We start from the raw sequence: 19108 nt of genomic DNA on the forward strand, positions 1-19108 counted from the left end.
ATTTCTAGAAAAGCACACGTTGCTTCGAGGAAAGCACAAATGTACCCTAATTGTTTTTATATACATTTTGCTTCTAGGAATGTTTCCATTTGTTTGACCTTAATATACTGTGTAACGGGTCACTGACGTTGTACTTTCAGTTTTTCTGAAGGTGGATAGGCTTATTAATTATTTGCTACCTATAATGTTTACTCTTTGCATGCCACATAGATTATGATCGCCAATAATTCTTATAAACTCTTTGCATACCTTTACTATCTTTCACTCTGTTTCTCATATCTCAATCTCTCTCTCTCATACAATCTGTCTTTTGGTAATTTACTTCCTTTGTTACCGATCTTTGTTATCTTTGAATCTCTTTTCCATCTACATAAAAACTATTTTTGTCTCTCGATCTCTGTCTTACACTTTCTTCTTACAACTCTTTTTTCTCTTGTAATTTGAATTTCTCAATTCATCTTTCATCCAACAATCTACTACAATACTTTAGTGAAAAAAAAAAACAGAGAGACTTTACATTAGAAGAAGAAAACTCTCCATCGAGATGGCTCTTTCAAGAGTTGGTGAATGGTTCGGGTCTGCTATCATTAGCAAACTCGTCGACACGGCTTATTCCTACTTGGCCGAGCAGATGTTGCCAGCTGATATTGAATCCGAGCTACGTAGACTGAAAGCAGCTCTTCCCAAGATCACAACTGTAATAGGTGTGGCCGAGGCATTGAAGTTGAAGCACCCAAATCCCGGTGTGAATGCTTTGCTGGCACAATTCAAGGAAGCATTCTTTGCAGCTGAAGATGTGCTTGACGAACTAAAGTACTGGGAGCTGGCTGACATGGTGAAAAACCGAGATGAGGTTAGTGGATCTTCCTCATTAATAAATATAGGCTCGCTCAAGAGAAAATTTACTAGTTCTGCTATTAGTAATGATACCTTGGAGAGGTTGAGGGACGCTGTGGAATTATTAGATCGGGCTTCCACTGATGTTGGCGATTTCCTCCAATTAGCTACTGCACTAGATGTTAATAAGCCTGTTTACACTTCTAGTCGAGAAACTACTTCCCTTTTAACTGAAACCAAAGTATTTGGGCGTGAGGATGAGAAGGCCATCATAATTGACTGGTTAAAGAAACCGGCATCTCACAATTCTATCTCCGCCTTTTGTATTGTGGGGCCGGGTGGATTAGGGAAAACCACTCTTGCTCAGTTAATCTTTGATGAGATTAAGAAAGATAATCATTTTGACAAAACAATTTGGGTTTGTGTTTCAACAAGCTTTAGTGTCCAAGATATAACAAGAAAAATTTTACAAGGACTAGGAGAAAAAATCCACGATAATGAATCATTAAATGACCTTCATAACAACTTGGAGAATAAAATAAATTCAAAGAAAATTCTATTTATTCTAGATGATGTGTGGAATGATGACAAATTGTGTGATTGGCAGAAACTTATTGCTCCCCTGAAATCTGTACAACAAGGAAGCAAAATTTTACTCACCACTAGAATGAAATCAGTAGTTGACATGCTTGCTCATGTGCTACACGTGGATCCACGAGAAAATATAGTGTTGGGAGGCTTGAAAGAGCAGGAGTTGTTAGAATTGTTTAATAAACATGCATTTAACAATTATAACTCTAACAATTATAAGGATTTGCAAAATATCGGAAATGATATTGTCAAGAAGCTACGAGGTAGCCCCCTAGCAGCAAAGGTGATTGGAAGCTTGCTGAATTTTAACATGGATTTCCATTATTGGAAAAGAATTTTGAGCAATGATTCACTGATTAATTTAGAGCAAGCCAAGGATGTGGTAGATGTGCTGAAATTGAGCTATTATCATTTACCAGCAAATTTACAAGAATGCTTTAGATTTTGCAGCATATTTCCTCAAGATTATCAATTCAACAAAGATGAGTTGATCAGAATGTGGATGGCCTCGGGATTCATACGCCAAGAGTTTCATGAAGAAGATAGGCAAGAAGATATTGGAGAAGAGTACTTCAATTACCTTTTAAGAAAATCTTTCTTTGAGCGATATCCTCACCCTCACGACAACAATGTGTATGTTATGCATGATTTGCTACATGATCTAGCGCAAAATGTATCAAAAGGAGAATGTTCTAGAGTAGAACCAGAAAGCAAAACTAATATTATACCTAGCACTGCACAACATGTATGGGTTCATGAAAGCCAACTTCAATGGATATTTGATCTTAGGAATTTACGTTCCTTGGTAATAACCTTATCAGGAGAATATGATAATCGAGATCGATTTGTTCTCCCAAATGGTTCACTTAAGGAAACTTTGCGTTTATTGGTCATACATGGTAGATGTGAACTGCCAGAGGAGTTTGGTCGTTTGATACACCTTCGGTTTCTAAAGTTCGATGCTAGCTTTAAGGCAAATCATGTTTCTGAATTTTTTATTCCTAATTCAATTTATAAGCTTTATCATATGCAAGTGCTAGACTTGACAAGTAAAAGTCCATCTACCATGTATTCAGATTATGGTGTTGAAACAACGGGAATAACCAATCTTGTTAGTTTACGGTACATGGACCTTCCCAATCGTACGATGAAAAGAATTCATGAAGTGCACAAGCTAACCTCTCTCCGAAAGTTAAATTTTGTTGTTCAGCTAAGGTGTGGTCATCATATAGATGAACTCAGAACGCTTAACAATCTCCGAAGCCTTTCTATTGAAAAGATTTCAAATGTAGAGGATCCAATTAAAGCTAGGGAAGCCAACCTATCTAAAAAGGAAAGTCTTATTACTCTTTCTCTAAATTGGACTGACGGGAGTAATTCTGATAATCATAAGCAAGTCATTGATTACCTCAAACCCCATTCAAATCTTAAGGAATTGAAAATTAAGAATTATGCATGCCACATATCTCCAAATTGGATGATGGATTCATCTCATCTATACCTATCATCCCTCACACTTTCTCATTGTCCTAATTGGGAAACATTACCATTTCTTGGGCAAATGCCAAATCTAAAACTACTCTCTCTTTCCCATATGAATAATGTGAAAGAAGTGGACTATTCATGTGATAGCACAAGTGATTATGCTTTTCCATCTTTGGAAAAGCTATATTGTGACGACATGCCAAGATGGGAATCCTGGGCAGCAGCACACATTGGTTATGGCTTTCCAAATCTAAAAGAACTTGAAGTCAGAGACTGTCCAAACCTGTCCAAACTTCCTGTCATTCCTTCTTCTCTTGTCAAATTTAAAGTGTACAAGGTGGGAATTAATTCCCTTCCAGATATGCACCATGGTTCTAGAATTACAGCTCCAGCACCGTCATGTATCAAATCATCGCTTAGAGTAGTAGATATTACCATCTGTCCCAAATTAACATCATTGAATGGATTTATGCAGCAAGGGAACCTAGATTTACAAGCTGTTAAGTATCTAACCATCGCATGCTGTGGGAATTTGGATCAGCTACCAACTGGTGCATTTCGGAACTTTGTGTCATTAAAACACTTATCTATCATGCATATCCCAAAGCTGGAAATAGTTGCTAACCAGAGCATCCTCCTGCCTATCAAACTAGAATCTCTTAATATGGGAAACTGTGGTGAACTTGATGTGCCGTTGCTAGAGTCAGCATCACAGCTCCCTGCACTTGCAACTCTTTATATTGAAAATAGTGAACATATTACTTTTATCCCTTCCTCCGAAAATGTATTTACTTCACTTAGTAATCTGAGTATCTTCAGATGCAACAAGCTCATTGAACTTTCATCTATGCAACAAGCACACACTGTCAACCCAGGAAACAACTTGGTCTCTTTAAAGATTAGTAATCTGGAAATTGATCACCTCTGTCTCCTTCTTATTGAGCCTCTCAAATGCCTAAGATTTGTTAGTTGCCTTGAAGTTGGCAACTGTTCAGAGATGGAGGCCCTGCCCGAGGAATGGCTGTGACAAAACAGTAGTACCCTCAAGAGGTTGACCATCTCTGATGCAAACTCACTGCAGTCATTGCCTGGTACAATGGTGATGCTCACTTCCCTTAAGCAACTTAACATTTACAAAGCCACTTCACTGGAAGAAATCCCCGAAATGCCTGCTTCACTGATTTATAAGAACATTACACCAGATAAGGGGCCGTGATCTTAATTATTTTTGGGAAGGAAGCAGAAGTCCGTGCCTAAGCTCTCTGACTATATCTCGACCCTCATGTAAGAATCATTATAATTTTATTATGCCTAGTTTTTGCTTATTTCGTGCGCTATGCTTTTCCAACTTCTGAATTCACTCCGTGGTCTCACAATTGATTATTAGTGTAACTTCTGTTGGTATTAGTGTAACTTCTTACCGTTGGCTCATGCCTACACAAACATTGGCCCCATCAACAAGTGGCGCATGCTGTTGCATATGTGTGAAATTCCGGAGGAGCAGAGGATGAAATAATGGAAGCTCCACTGCATTAAGCACAAAGCAAAAATGTAATTACATAAATGCCATGTACGAGTTACAAATAACTGCCACTGCGTTTTATTCATGAAGGTATATATCTCTCCTTGTGCCCAATTATTAATTTCTGTTATATTTCTTTTTAAATTAAATTAAGATTGAGAGATACTAACATTCCAAACTTTTAACTCCGCCTATATCTAAATGATGTAGCCGGTCCCAAGCCCGGACAAGAGGAGGAGGGTTATTTAAAAAGTTTGAAAAGTGTATATTGAATAATTAACAATTCAATGTGAAACAGTGAAACAAAAAAAATGACAAGAAAGATAAGTATGGTATAAGTTGGAAATAGAAATTTGAAGTTTTATCTGGGAACAACTTTTTTTTTGAACAATAGGATATTTGATGCTTATATATATAAAGACCAATTGAGACAAAATGATAAAAAACAATATCTTCCAATCAAAAGGGTCAATGTGCAAAATTGCCAAAGTGAAAGGGTTAAGGTTTAATTCAAGCACAACTCTAATTGACATAAGGTTGTGCAATTTGTCTGTTAAAGAACCAGTTTTCACTAGATTAAATGTTTTTGATCTGATCTTTTCTGTTTCATTTTTTTGTTCCCTAGCGATACATGTTGATGTACAAGGTTGAGTTATTGTACTCTGGTTTACTAATTTAAGGTTGTGGTGGCCATTTAAGGTCCATTGGATTCTTTTTTGGTAATCCTTTCTTATTACAGATTTGTCCTTAATTAAATCTTTGATGCTGTTGTAGTCCAGAAATGAATATATTGTATTGTCGACAATGATGTTAATATTATTCTTCCTCCATAATTGTCTTGTATTGCTTGCTTTAACTCTTTAGCAAATGGGACACCAAAAAAATTTGCTCAAGGTCTCAAGGACAGTACCTGTCCATGAAGCTTAAAAGCACAATACCAGCTTTTACGCACAGAATGAACTATGATTCTTAATAGCACAGTACCTGTACATGAAGCTTTTAAGGATACTTACTGGTACAAATGGTGTACCAGCTTAGTCACAAACTCAACTGCAGCTTGATTGACACTCTACTGGTATAGGTGAGGTACCAGTTTTGTTTGATGAATCCTCCAATCTTTGAGGCTGTTTACAAAATGTAGTTTAGTTTGAATTTAGCTTAAGTATGATACAATTTATTTATTTCTTGAGACCAATATATCATTTTTCAATTCTTGAGATCAATTTATTCAGTTTTGAATTATTTTGATGTTTTACCTGTCACTACATTTTGAAGTTTTGAGTTTTTTTTTAGGAGACATCTTCGGTGATTCTTAACTAAATTTCTTTTGACAATACCCCAGGCCCAGATTTTGGCATAGTTCACTGTATCAATCTTTATTTCAACAGGACTGATATCTGTTTCATTAATGAATATATTAGATAGGATCAAGTAAAAGGACTAAAAGACACAATGTGCCTGTATTGAATTCAAACTTTAAAGGATACAAGTACAAAACTGCCAAAGTGGGGATGCACTACAAATTTTGATAAGTTATATAAAGTTGGTGTATTCTCGTGTTGTTTTTGACTGCTATTATTCAGTTCAGGTGGCAGTGAATCTCAAACCAACTCAAACAAATTACAACAAGATCAAAGCATAGAGAGACCTAATTATGACCTTACACAGTGAACCTCTAGCAATTAATAACCACCAAGCATAGTGTCATAGTGTGTTTGTTATGAATCCAATTTCAATTTTTTGGCAATTTGAGAATTTTTGGAACTTTGGATGAAATTTTAGGATTTTCAAATTAGAAAAGAAAATTATAAGAAAAACAAGAATCTCTGGCGAGCTACCCAAAACATACATTGTTAGGTTCAAGACATAATTCCCTCAGCATTTCATAAATTGTACAAACAACTGAAGAATCGAATCAATTTTTATTAATCAGGAACGCAGTCACAATAATAGCGAAACGCAAAATCTGAGCTGAAACAATAAAATTAGTAATTAATTGACTAAATTGAATCCATACATGGATTTCCTATATGCTGACGAAACTAGAGACATTAAAAATGGTTATCTAAATATTCCAAATCAATAGCGACACGACAGATCAGCGGAATATGCTCATCTGTCCCAATGGATGCTCTCCAGTTTCTTTTGCATATCTTCTCCTGTTCTGGCGACGCGGGGCCCTTCTCTTAGTGACTTGTTGCCTTCAATGGTCACCGGTATGTTATTAAACGCGGACCCCAGTTGCAGGGCTTCAGATGTTATATGAATCATGACTATCATGGAAGGGCACAGTTACGGCACAACACGACACACTACGCGTATTAGATACATCAATGGTCGCAGGGCTTCCCACTAGATGAGATCATGAGAGAATAAATCAGACCTCCAAACGTATTTACTCTGATTAAAACATATTTACTCTGATTAAAGTATTGTTCAAATTTGACATACATGATTTCGGCCCATTACATAGAATTGGATGTCTAGGAGGTTATTTTCTCCTTTGAATTTAGGCCCATTACAATCTCATTTTTTAGATCAAATTTGCTTTTGGGCTGTACTTTCAATTTCATATATTTACTTTTATGCTATAAATCTTGTAAGAAACTAAATTATAAAAAATTTAAGACTTTTTACGACTTTTTAATAAGGTCTAAATTTTTATATCAATGGTTTCTTCATATTCGAAAAATATTTAATGGTTTCTTCATATCATCGCCTCATTATTTGTTGATATCTTTATCAATATTACAGATGTTCCCTTTATCATTAAAATAGGTTATAAATCGAACTTAACATGATTTGTTAGGAATCAAGAGTTTGAAAAAAAAAATCCCCATGCATGAATGATATTTTTTGCATGGTTATGTGAAAAAGAAATGATATAAATCATATATACTAATTTGTTTTTGTTATGGAATTTACAAATCTTGAATTTTATTTTTTTGTTAAACTTTAGAAGATGAAAAAAAAAAAGAACGATGGGAATTTTAAGCACTTGAACATTTATCAATTCTAATGAAGCACGATGCATAATTAAAAAGAAACTTCTAGTAATTCAAAAATATTATGTAAATTGTCACTTTACAAAATAAATAATTATTGTTTAATCATTTGATTAGTTAAATTGTAAAGTTTGTTGCCCGATGGATACTATGAATGTGAAATATATTTAAATAATTAATTGTAAAATTAGGGACGATAATTGTCTCGTAAACAAATCTCTGGGATAAAAATCGTGAATTTTTTACTATTTTTTTTTAATTTTGAAAAATCACTGTTTAATACAAATTTCCAAAAATTTTAAAATTTGCTCTCGAAGCACATTTTAATATGGAGAATATGTTGAGAATTTCAAATCGATTATTTAGACTTCAAAATCACAAAAATCTATTTGGTATAACGAACTTACTCTATACCAACGTTGGTATATTAACCAACCTCGTAATATTACGTAGCTAAATTTAAAACTAGCAATGCGGATATCTCTTTTTTCAACCGCAGGGTATGAGATTTGAAATTCAACCGTAGATGTTGCAACCAAGCAGTTGGGATAAATTAAATTAATAAGATAAGAGATAGAGATGGTTGCAACTGCCAACAAGAGTACCATTAAGGCCCTGTTCGGTGGCCTGCTAAGGAATGAGAATGGGAATGGGAATCAATATTTTTGAACTAATTTTTACTGTTCATCATGGGAAAAATAACTTGGCTCTGAGTGAATTTTTTTTTCCCACGATGAACAATAATCTGCCGAACAGGGCCTAAGAGTGTTATTTTTTGCTACAGCAAAATAGGAAGGGTACAACAGGTTCTAGGAGACTAAATACTATGTTTGTGTAAACAACTGGTAAGTATTAAAAGAAACTATTACCAATTCTCTGGCAAAAATGATTCTGTGATTCGGGTATAATTCGAGAAAATAAAGAAGCAAAAATAAAAAATAAAACCCAAATCCCCCCTCCCCCAAATATATATATATATATATCTATATATATATATATATAGAGAGAGAGAGAGAGAGGGGGGGGATCGGATGACACCGTGCATTTTCAAAGTCCAAACAGTTGATCCAAACCGTTCAACTTGATGGATATGTTAAAATGTGCTTGCAGATCAAATTTTACATTTTTCTGAATTTTTTTTATTATTTATTAAGATGGGTACAAAAATTCAACGGTCTAAATATAGTGATTTTGTTAAATACTTAATAAATAGTAAAAAAATTCAGAAAAATATAAAATTTGATCTGCAAGCACATTTTAACATATCCATCAAGTTGAATGGTTTGGATAAACATTTATATTGTGGCTGAGATTCAATCCAATTCATTCATTAAATACTCTACATTTTATTGGTGGAGATATAGGATTCTTTATCTGTACACTGTCTGCACCAGTGTTTTTAAAAAACATCCGTTTAGATCGATTAATTGGCCAACTACACTACTAGAATTTTGATTATTTGCATGGATAACTAAAAATAATTGCATCTTTAAGTTAATCCCATGCAAATAATATTTTCTTCATGGGGGCGCTAACTTAGTTGCATGGGCAAAAAATTTCGGCCCATGCAATTGATGTATGTACCCATGCAATTGACAACCAATATACCCATGCAAATGTGTACCGCGGATATTTCATAACTTATGACTGATTAGCATGGGTATGCAAACTCAATTGCATGGGATATAAAAAAATTGCGGCCTATGCAAATGTGCATAGCAGTTATTTCACTATCTGTGATTTATTAGCATGGGTGTGGAAACTAAATTGCATGGGTTTAAAAAATGCGGCCCATACAAATAATTCGCCCCATGTAATTAAATTTTATACCCATGCAATTTCTGCTAGGCAATGTTCCCTTCTTCTCCAAGCCAACAAATCTGCTATGCAATGTTCCTCTCTTTCTATTTGTTTTAGGTCATTTTCAATCCACCTTGTAGCGTACTACTTTGTTGGTTATTTTCCTCTTTGCTAGCACACTTCGTTGATAATTTCGACCGAGTAAGTATCTATTTTATAATTTTTAGGTTATATTGTATAATTCATCAATTACTTGGAAAATTTGGATGACAATTAGTTTAAAATAATTATATGGTCTGGATTGATTGTGCTTACTACGGTATATATTAGTTAACTGAGTTGCTTAATTCTATTAATTAGTTAAATTTCTTCTTAACAATTGTTCATTTGTGTATTTTTTTAGGACTAATTAAAATGACAACCAGTCGTGCTTGGATGTATGAGAGGGTACTGAATGATAATACTGTGAACCCACTATTTGTAGTCGGAGTGGAAGGTTTTCTAAATTTTGCATTTTCAAACCCTCATGTGATATTTGAACGAAATGGCAAGAATTGCATTCGATGCCCATGTACTTTGTGTGATAATAGGAAATTTATGGATAGAGGTGATGTTAGCAAACATTTATTGAGGAAAGGATTCCGTCCTCTTTATTATAGTTGGTATAAGCATGGTGAGCCGTTTCTTGATAACAATGTAGAAGATGAGGGTTTTGAAAATAATAGAATGGAGACAATGGTATTAGATGCTGCTCATCCTGATTTCAATTGGGATGCATCAAACTGTGAAGAGCCCCCAAATGCAACAGCAAAGGCATTTTATGAAATGTTAGAATCAGCTGAGGAGTCGTTATGGGAAATGAAGGTAAATGAAAGTAGCACGGTAAAATGTGAAAAGCACTCAGTATTGTCTGCTGTCACTCAATGCTTGAATCTAAAATCAGATTTCCAAATGAGTGAGGATAATTTCAATCGGATGATGTCGATGATAAAGAGTATGCTCCCTATAGGTGAGAAATTACCGGAAAACTTTTACCATGCCAAAAGGATGGTTCGAGGACTTGGTATGGAGTACAAAAAGATTGATGTGTGTCCAAATAATTGTATGTTGTACTACAAAGATGATGAGTTCAAAGATAAGTGTGACACATGCGGGGAATCTAGATACAAAACCCCAGCTCAAAACAAAGGAAAACTAGTTGCACGAAAAGTTTTGCGCTACCTTCCTATCACTCCGAGGCTTCAAAGGTTGTACTTAGTTCCTAGCATTGCAGAGCATATGAGGTGGCATAAGGAAGGATTTCGGGAGAATCCCGGTCTTATGGTGCACCCGGCCGATGGGGAAGCATGGAAGAAGTTTGATGAGAAGCATAAAGATTTTGCGGCCGATGTGAGAAATGTTCGTCTTGGACTCTCGACGGATGGGTTTACGCCTTATAATTTAAGTGGTCCTCCTTATTCTTGTTGGCCAGTGTTTGTTGCTCCATACGAGGAAGTATTTAAGAGAACGCATGTCAAGAAACAAACAGGAGAGTTTGTTGATACCAGATCTCAAAATGTGCATGTTAGTGCTCCTACTTTTTTAAAATGTTCATTTAATTAATATTGTAATAGTAATCCAAAATACCTACCTTTCAAAAGTATTGTATGCATGTATGCCAAATCCAAGGCCAGTATAGTAATTTTTTTGTATGCATCAATTTTCCAGTTATGACCATTAATTGTTATCATTTATTTAATTACTAATTTGATGGTTTTGCAAACTCTTCAGCATATTTGTTTTTGTATATAGAAAAAATAGAAGCAAAACTGTCTTTTCATAAAGAATTAGGTGGATTTACCCACATTTTCTTATTGTTGTTGAAGGACAATTACATTTTCAACAAAACAAACCCAAAGCATCCAGACGAGAGTGATCAAGAGAAGTGGTTGCGAGCAGTTGGTGGCGTCTCTCATGGTCGGGTTTATGGAGTTGGATCAATGATTGATGTGGCATAAATTCATGCGAAGAAACGCATCAGGTCTGATGACTTTCCGCCGCCTCCACCCCCACCCCATGCATCACAACCAGTCTACACTCAAGAGGAGGTTGATGCCATGATTTTGGATGAGAGGCGACGCAATAAGGAAGACGTCAATAGAATGATTCTAGAAGAGAGGCGCCGCAACTTTGATAATATTAGTGTGATCTACCGTCATGTAGGGCTCGAACCACCTCAAATGGATGAGGTAAGTATATGTAGACCTACTACCCTATTTGTATTTTTTTTCATGTTTTGTCCTTGCATAACTCTGTCCATATGGTTGCATAGGTTTCTTGGTGCACTGTGAATTTGATCTGACATGGGATTTTCTTTTATCTTGCTTTTCCCAGATGATATGCAACAAAAATTCCTCAAATTTTTTAATGCAGTATATATATTACATGATCTCCTTTAATTATTGTTTCAAAGTTTAAGAGACATATCTATAGGACAATAGGTATTTCATAAGGTAATTTTGGATACATCTATTCTAAATTACCAATCATGAAAAAATTTGAGTACTTTGAGGCCCCTCCTTCAGCAGTCTATACATCTCCTAATGCGATACTATACATCTATTATAAATTACCAATCCTAGTACTTTGAGGTTTTAATATTAATTTGTATTTGTTATAAATAATAGGCCCCTCCTTCAGCAGCGTCATTTATGGACTCTCGATCTAATGAAGTTGAGTTTGGTGCTCAAGAAGGTCTAGATAATGATTCTGGTACACTCTAGATGAGTGAGGATGGTAGATGTGTTGACAATTTAGTCTAATTTGTGACTTATAGTTGTGTGTTGATGTGATGCAAGCATCGTTTTGGTTATGCTAGGTGCTAACTTGGGTTTTTGTTAAATAGTATAGTTTTTGGTTCAAAGGTTATAGTGATGCTTGTAATATTCTGTGAATGCAAAAACAAATTAATAGAATATATAAACATATATATATATATAGAGAGAGAGAGAGAGAGTGGCTAAGCTCAAATCGTTTGTTCCTGGGCTCAGGAACAAACGATTCGGTTCTCCTATTTCCAAAGTTCAAATGGCCAATTTAAACCGTTAGATGTTTAATCTATATTAAAATGTGCTTGGAGACAAAATTTTATATTTTTTGGAATTTTTTTACTATTTATTAAGAGGGTTTGAAAGTCGCTGTTTTTTTATGGTGCAGAATTTTAATAAAAACAGCAACTTTCAAACCCTCTTAATAAATAGTAAAAAAATTCCAAAAAATATAAAATTTTGTCTCCAAGCACATTTTAATATAGATTAAACATCTAACGGTTTAGATTGGCCATTTGAACTTTGGAAATAGGAGAACCGAATCGTTTGTTCCTGAGCCCAGGAACAAACGATTTGAGCTTAGCCACTCTCTCTATATATATATATATATATGTTATTTCTATGATATGTGATCTTTATTAATACTTTGTTTTCATACAATGTGTTTTTATATTCTGATTTTGTGAAAATTGTAATATTAATATATTTAATATGAAATCAAATTAGCATGAGCAGTTTCAAAATTGCATGGGCAGTCACCGATACAAATAAGAAAATAACACATCTTCCTCAACCAATCAAGTTGTGACACGTGGAAATTATGACAAATTTGAGTCATGTCAATTGCATGAGATGCCTAATATTAACTCATGGAAAACATGTTTGTCTGCCCAGGCAATTGATTGATTATATCAACTCCATGAGTAGGGATGGCAATGGGCCGAGCCCACAGGTATTTTACCAATCCCGTACCCGGCCTGCCTGATAAAAATCTATGCCTGACCTGCCTGGCCCATTATAACGGGCCTAGAAATTAATACCCGGCCTGCCTGTGGGCATTTTCTTCAAACCTACGCCTGCCTGTGCCTGCCTGCCAGCCACAGCCCATGGGCTCCCTTACCCGGCCTGGCCCAACCATGCCTGGTCTCATTTAATTGCAATTAAAACCAAATAGTATACACAATCTAAGTATATTTAACACCAAATACAAACAGTACAAAATAGCAGTTTAACAGCAAACACAAACAACAATCACATCTTAAGCAAATACAAATAGAATCTGCAAACAACACATAGTATACTTGATAGCAGAATCATTATACAAACAACAAACTTAAAATATAGAAGACAATCAAAGTATATTTAACAGCAAATAAAAACAACAAATACAATCAGCTCTATTCCCATTCTTAAGCTTTAAAGAATTCTTCAAACAAGCTTATTCTCTACCTGCATTTTGTCGAACACCTCATAGTCAATATTCATGTAAAAAAAAGACTACCATTATTGAATCCTAAATATCAGATCAGATCTTGTTTCTCTAATAAGATCATATCAGATCTTGTTTAAGCAAAAAAATTATGGCACTGTAAACTAACTGTTTAAGCAATCAGATATTATGGCACTGTAAACTATTTTTTTCATTCAGATAATACTATTATTCTTTTTTATATATTTCTAGCTAGTAACTGAACTCAAAAGCTTTTGATAAGCATGCCTAAACAGATAAAAAAGAAGCACTAATTGGGGAAAACAAAACTGGTAACTGGTAAAAGACAGTGCATTAAATTATTACCAAGTAGAGTTATGATTACAGAAGCTTGCACTATCGTAAATTTCATCAATGCAACAATAACTGAAGAACACTACATTTGAGAACTATGTGCAATAAATTTACTAACCTTTGAGCAGGAGCTTGTAGGATCAGAGGCAGATTAGTGGACAGTGGCGGAGGCAAATCACTAATCTAATTTTTCAACAAAAAAAGAGAGTTAGAGAGACAGATTAGATGTTTATTGCGACTCGTGAGAGTATGAGACTGAATTAGTGAAGAGGAAAACACACAATAAAAGGAGAAAATTTCATAAAATTGAAAACAAAAAGAAAAAGAAACAAAAGCACACCTATTATCCTATTATCCGGCGGCTGCTAGTGTGGCGGAGGCGGAGCAGTTAGTCGGGGTGGGGCATGACTGGAGGCGGGGCAGATTGGGGGCTCTCAGAAGTAAAGAGGAAGATCCGGCGTGACTGTGTTGTAACTTGTGTGCACCGTGGCGATCGGAAGAAAGGGAGTTGTCGTCTCGTCTGTCTCTCCTCTCTTGTGTGGTGGTGTGGAGGCTAGAGAGATCTGGTGTGGAGGCGCAACAAAAAGAAAGGGAGAAGGAGAAAGAATGAAAGAGCTGGCTAAACCTAGGGGTTTTCGGTAATCTGAGACAGGCAAAATTATAACCTAAAATTCATTCATTCAAAAAGTTAGGCCCAACAGGTAGCCTGTGGGCTTTAGCTTAATCCTACACTTGACCTGGCCTGTTTTCAGGCCCGGCCCTACCTGACCTGCTACAGTGTCAGGCTGACCGGGTAATGGGCCGACCGGGTATGAGCAGGCCGACCGGGTAATGGGCCTTTTTGCCATCCCTATCCATGAGCCATCTAATTGCATGGGGAGCGTAAAATTTTAACCCATGCAAAAAGTGACCGACACACCGATGCAAAAGACCAATTGCAACAGCGCTTGGGGCCATATAATTGCATGGGCCGCCAAAAAAATTAACCCATGCAAAAAAGGGTTGCGTACCCATGCACTTGATCAATAGCATGGGCCCCATACAAATAAGGGTCATCTCCATCGATATCAACTGTATGCACCCATTTGCATGGGGTGCCCATGCAGTTGGTATCAAGTGCATGGGTGGCACATGCAAATGAGCATTTTTTATCCCATGCAAATACTTCAGATTCTAGTAGTGCTAGTCATTGACGGTAATCAAACTGTTATGAATTTTCCTGATTAATTAGTCAATTATTTACAATTATGGACGATTAATATGATTATTTCCGATTATCTGTCCGATAATTGCATACCGTTTTACAACACTGATCTACACACAACAACATACACTCATAAAGTAATAAGTTGAGTAAAGTAATAATTAAGGTTTCTTTAAAAGATGGACAATTACTCGTTCAAATGAAGAGAGAGAAAAGGCTTGTCATTTTCAGGTGTGCATAACTAGTGTATTAATTATATCCTTAACGGGTATACCCGACCATACCCGCCCGTGCCCGCCGCCCGGGGTATCCGTGGCCGAGCCCGGGTATGGGTCGGGTACTCGGGTACGCGGGTAAGGGCAAAAACCGGACCGGATCCATTTTTTTGGACAAATACACGACCATACCTTACCCGACCATACCCGTACCCGACTATACCCGTACCCGACTATACCCGTACCCGAGTACCCGTACCCGATACCCGACCACTGTTCATTGTAATTCAAAATTCAAAATTTCTGTTTTTCCCTCCCACCCGGTGCCAGGCTAATTCGGATTCAGACGGTGCGGAAGAGAGCAAAGAATGGTATAGGAATGAGAACTTCTAGATAGGTAGTGTCGGTATAAATTTCTAACCTCTTTTAGTTTTTATCGTTATTTTTTAAATTATAAATTTCTAAATATTTCAATTAGTTTTTAAATTATTCATTTTAAAGAAGAATTACTAACAAAAAAAAAAGTTAGAACTCCGTCTATGTTATTTTACATAGCCGGTCCCAAGCCCGGAATAAAGGAGGAGGGTAACTTTTATTGTTTTAAAAATTTCGAGATATAAATAAATTATGAAACTATATAATTAGAACGAGAATTTAAAAATAAAATAAAATGACTCGTGTAAAGAAATAAATAAATACATTTGTAGTTAGCCGACTAAACATACAAATTTTGGCAAGAATAATTTATATATATAAGTTACAAATTTTAATTATTTAGGAATTATGAAGATGTGACTTGATAATTTTATGTATATATATACACACTATTTGATATTGAATTATTCATATTTTAAAAGTCGAATTATAAACACGTAATAACATTTATACGACACTGTTAAAAAAAAACAGCAAAAAAAAAACCAACAAAAAAAACAGAAACAAAAAAACCAGAAAAAAAAAAACAGCAAAAAAAAAAAAAGCAAAAAAAAGACCAACAAAAAAACAGAAACAAAAAAACAAAAAAAAAACAGCAAAAATAAAAAATAAAAAATACCCGTACCCGCCCTACCCGTCAAGGGTACACGGGTACGGGTATAGGACGGGTAGGGTATGGTTTTTGAAAAATATACCCGACATACCCGTACCCGTATACCCTAGTACCTGTCCTACCCGTACCCGCCAGCCCATTAAACCCCTATGCATAACTCTGCATGAGTGTCATTAAGGAGATTTGCTTGAATCTATTGATTAGGATTCTTAACAAAAGTTTAGTTAGTTACACTAGTACAAAAAACCCCTTCACCGACCCTTAATCACCGACTATTTTAAGCAAAGCATCAGTGTTGCTCACACTACACTGACTCTTTTATTAAATAACAGTCAGCGTTGTTGTTCAACACTGACGCTTTATAAACAGTCAGTGTTGGTTATCAACACTGACTGTTTTTCAAAAAAGAGTCAGTGTTGAACACCAACACTGACTGTTTTTCAAGCGTCAGTGTTGATTACCAACTCTGACGCTTTAAAAACAGTCAGTGTTGGTACTCAACACTGACACTTTTGAAAAACAGTCAGTATTGAGTACCAACACTGACTCTTTTGAAAAACAGTCAGTGTTGAGTACTAACACTGACTCTTTTGAAAAAGAGTCAGTGTTGGTACTCAACACTGACTGTTTGTAAAGCGTCAGTGTTGAGTAGCAATACTGACTCTTTAAAAACAGTCAGTGTTGGTACTCAACACTGACTCTTTGTAAAGCGTCAGTGTTGAGTAGCAATACTGACTCTTTAGAAACAGTCAGTGTTGGTACTCAACACTGACTCTTTTGAAAAACAGTCAGTATTGAGTACCAACACTGACTCTTTTGAAAAACAGTCAGTGTTGAGTACTAACACTGACTCTTTTGAAAAAGAGTCAGTGTTGGTACTCAACACTGACTGTTTGTAAAGCGTCAGTGTTGAGTAGCAATACTGACTCTTTAAAAACAGTCAGTGTTGGTACTCAACACTGACTCTTTGTAAAGTGTCAGTGTTGAGTAGCAATACTGACTCTTTAGAAACAGTCAGTGTTGGTACTCAACACTGACTCTTTTGAAAAATAGTCAGTGTTGAGTACTAACACTGACTCTTTTTCAAAAGAGTCAGTGTTGGTACTCAACACTGACTCTTTGTAAAGCGTCAGTGTTGAGTAGCAATACTGACTCTTTAGAAACAGTCAGTGTTGGTACTCAACACTGACTCTTTTTAAAAACAGTCAGTGTTGAGTACCAACACTGACTCTTTTTCTAAAACAGTCAGTGTTGAATGCCAACACGGACTGTTTTTTAAAAACAGTCGGTGATTTTTTTTTTAATGCCACTGAAATTTTGAAAAAACAGTGACTTCATTTTAGTGTAGTTCTCATGTTCTGTGTAAATAAAGTACACTGAAACAATTGTTTAAAAATATTTTGAGAAGTTACATGTGATTATAAATGTCTTTATAATTAACACAATCACAGTAACTGTATATGCTAACATGCTTGCTTTGGACATCTTTTCCTAAAGCTTCAAATAAAAAGGAATTCAATTCCCGGGAAGAGACGATGAGGGTCTGGCTCCAGTATTTATAATTTATTAGGGTTGAATTTTATTTAAAAATAATAATTTATGTGTATTAGGTGAATTTTATTTAACAATTATATTTATTATTCATATTTTTGTTTGTTTCATTTTTCATTTTATTTTACATTTTTTCCTTAATTTTTTTTTTCAAATATCATAATTAAAAATATATTATTTTGGTTTGAAAATTTCATTGAACACATGTAATACATTAATTTATTTTGGTTTGCGCCCGCATGCGCCGCATGGGCTATGTATATATTATATATGTATAATATATGCATAATATATGTATATATAATGAGGAGGGTTCCAATGCCTCATTTTTTTTATACCTCATCATACCTCATATTTTATATCTTCATTTTCTTCATATTCAAAGTCTAAATTGTCGATCCGAACCGTTCAACATAATATCCATGCTAAAATATGGAGAGGGATAAAATTTTATATTTTTTGGAATTTTTTTGCTATTTTTTAAGATGGGTAGAAAATCACTGTTTTTTGAACGGTTCAAAAAACAGGGATTTTGTACCTATCTTAAAAAATAGCAAAAAAATTCCAAAAAATATAAAATTTCATCTCCATGCATATTTTAGTATAAATATTTTGTTGAACGGTTCGGATCAACAATTTGGACTTTGAAAACGAAAATATAAAATATGAGGTACGATGAGGTATGAAAAAAATGAGGCATTGGAACCCTCCTCATATATAATACATGTATATGTATATATATGTATATATAATATAATACAAATTTTAGAAGGGAATCCAATTAAGTAATTTGTGGATATTTTATAATACAATTAAGTCTTCCAAAATTTATAATATATTTTTAAATTTTAATTAGTTGTTAAGAAAGTATGCACATAAATAAATAATATGATAATTTAATTTATGTTGAAGAAAATAAAAATATGTTAATTAATTATAACATGCAATATAAAGGCCATATTCTTAAGTATAAATGCCATATTTAGTTACTTCTTAAGTTGAAATGGCTTAAATAATTACTCTTATTATTCTTAATTATTAAGCCAACACTGACTCTTCTAAAAAAGAGTCAGTATTAGCTTCAACACTGACTCTTGTGAAAAAAAGTCAGTATTAATATGCAACGCTGACTCTTTTTTTGCGAAACCGTCGATGTTGATAAAAACACTGACTATTTTTGCGAAACCGTCGGTGATTTTTACCGCTGTTAATTTCATTTCGCGGGTTTGTAACTCAAAATTACGATCAGCCGCGATGCAT

At 34.9% G+C, this 19108-nt stretch overlaps 1 pseudogene; it reads left to right on the plus strand.

Moving 5' to 3' along the window:
* Positions 1-283: 283 nt before the first annotated feature.
* LOC144549337 (putative disease resistance protein RGA1) lies at positions 284-4151 on the plus strand (annotated as a pseudogene).
* Positions 4152-19108: the final 14957 nt, after the last annotated feature.

This window comes from Carex rostrata, chromosome 35 (genome assembly GCF_964058835.1).
Source record: "Carex rostrata chromosome 35, lpCarRost1.2, whole genome shotgun sequence".
Classification (NCBI taxonomy): domain Eukaryota; kingdom Viridiplantae; phylum Streptophyta; class Magnoliopsida; order Poales; family Cyperaceae; genus Carex; species Carex rostrata.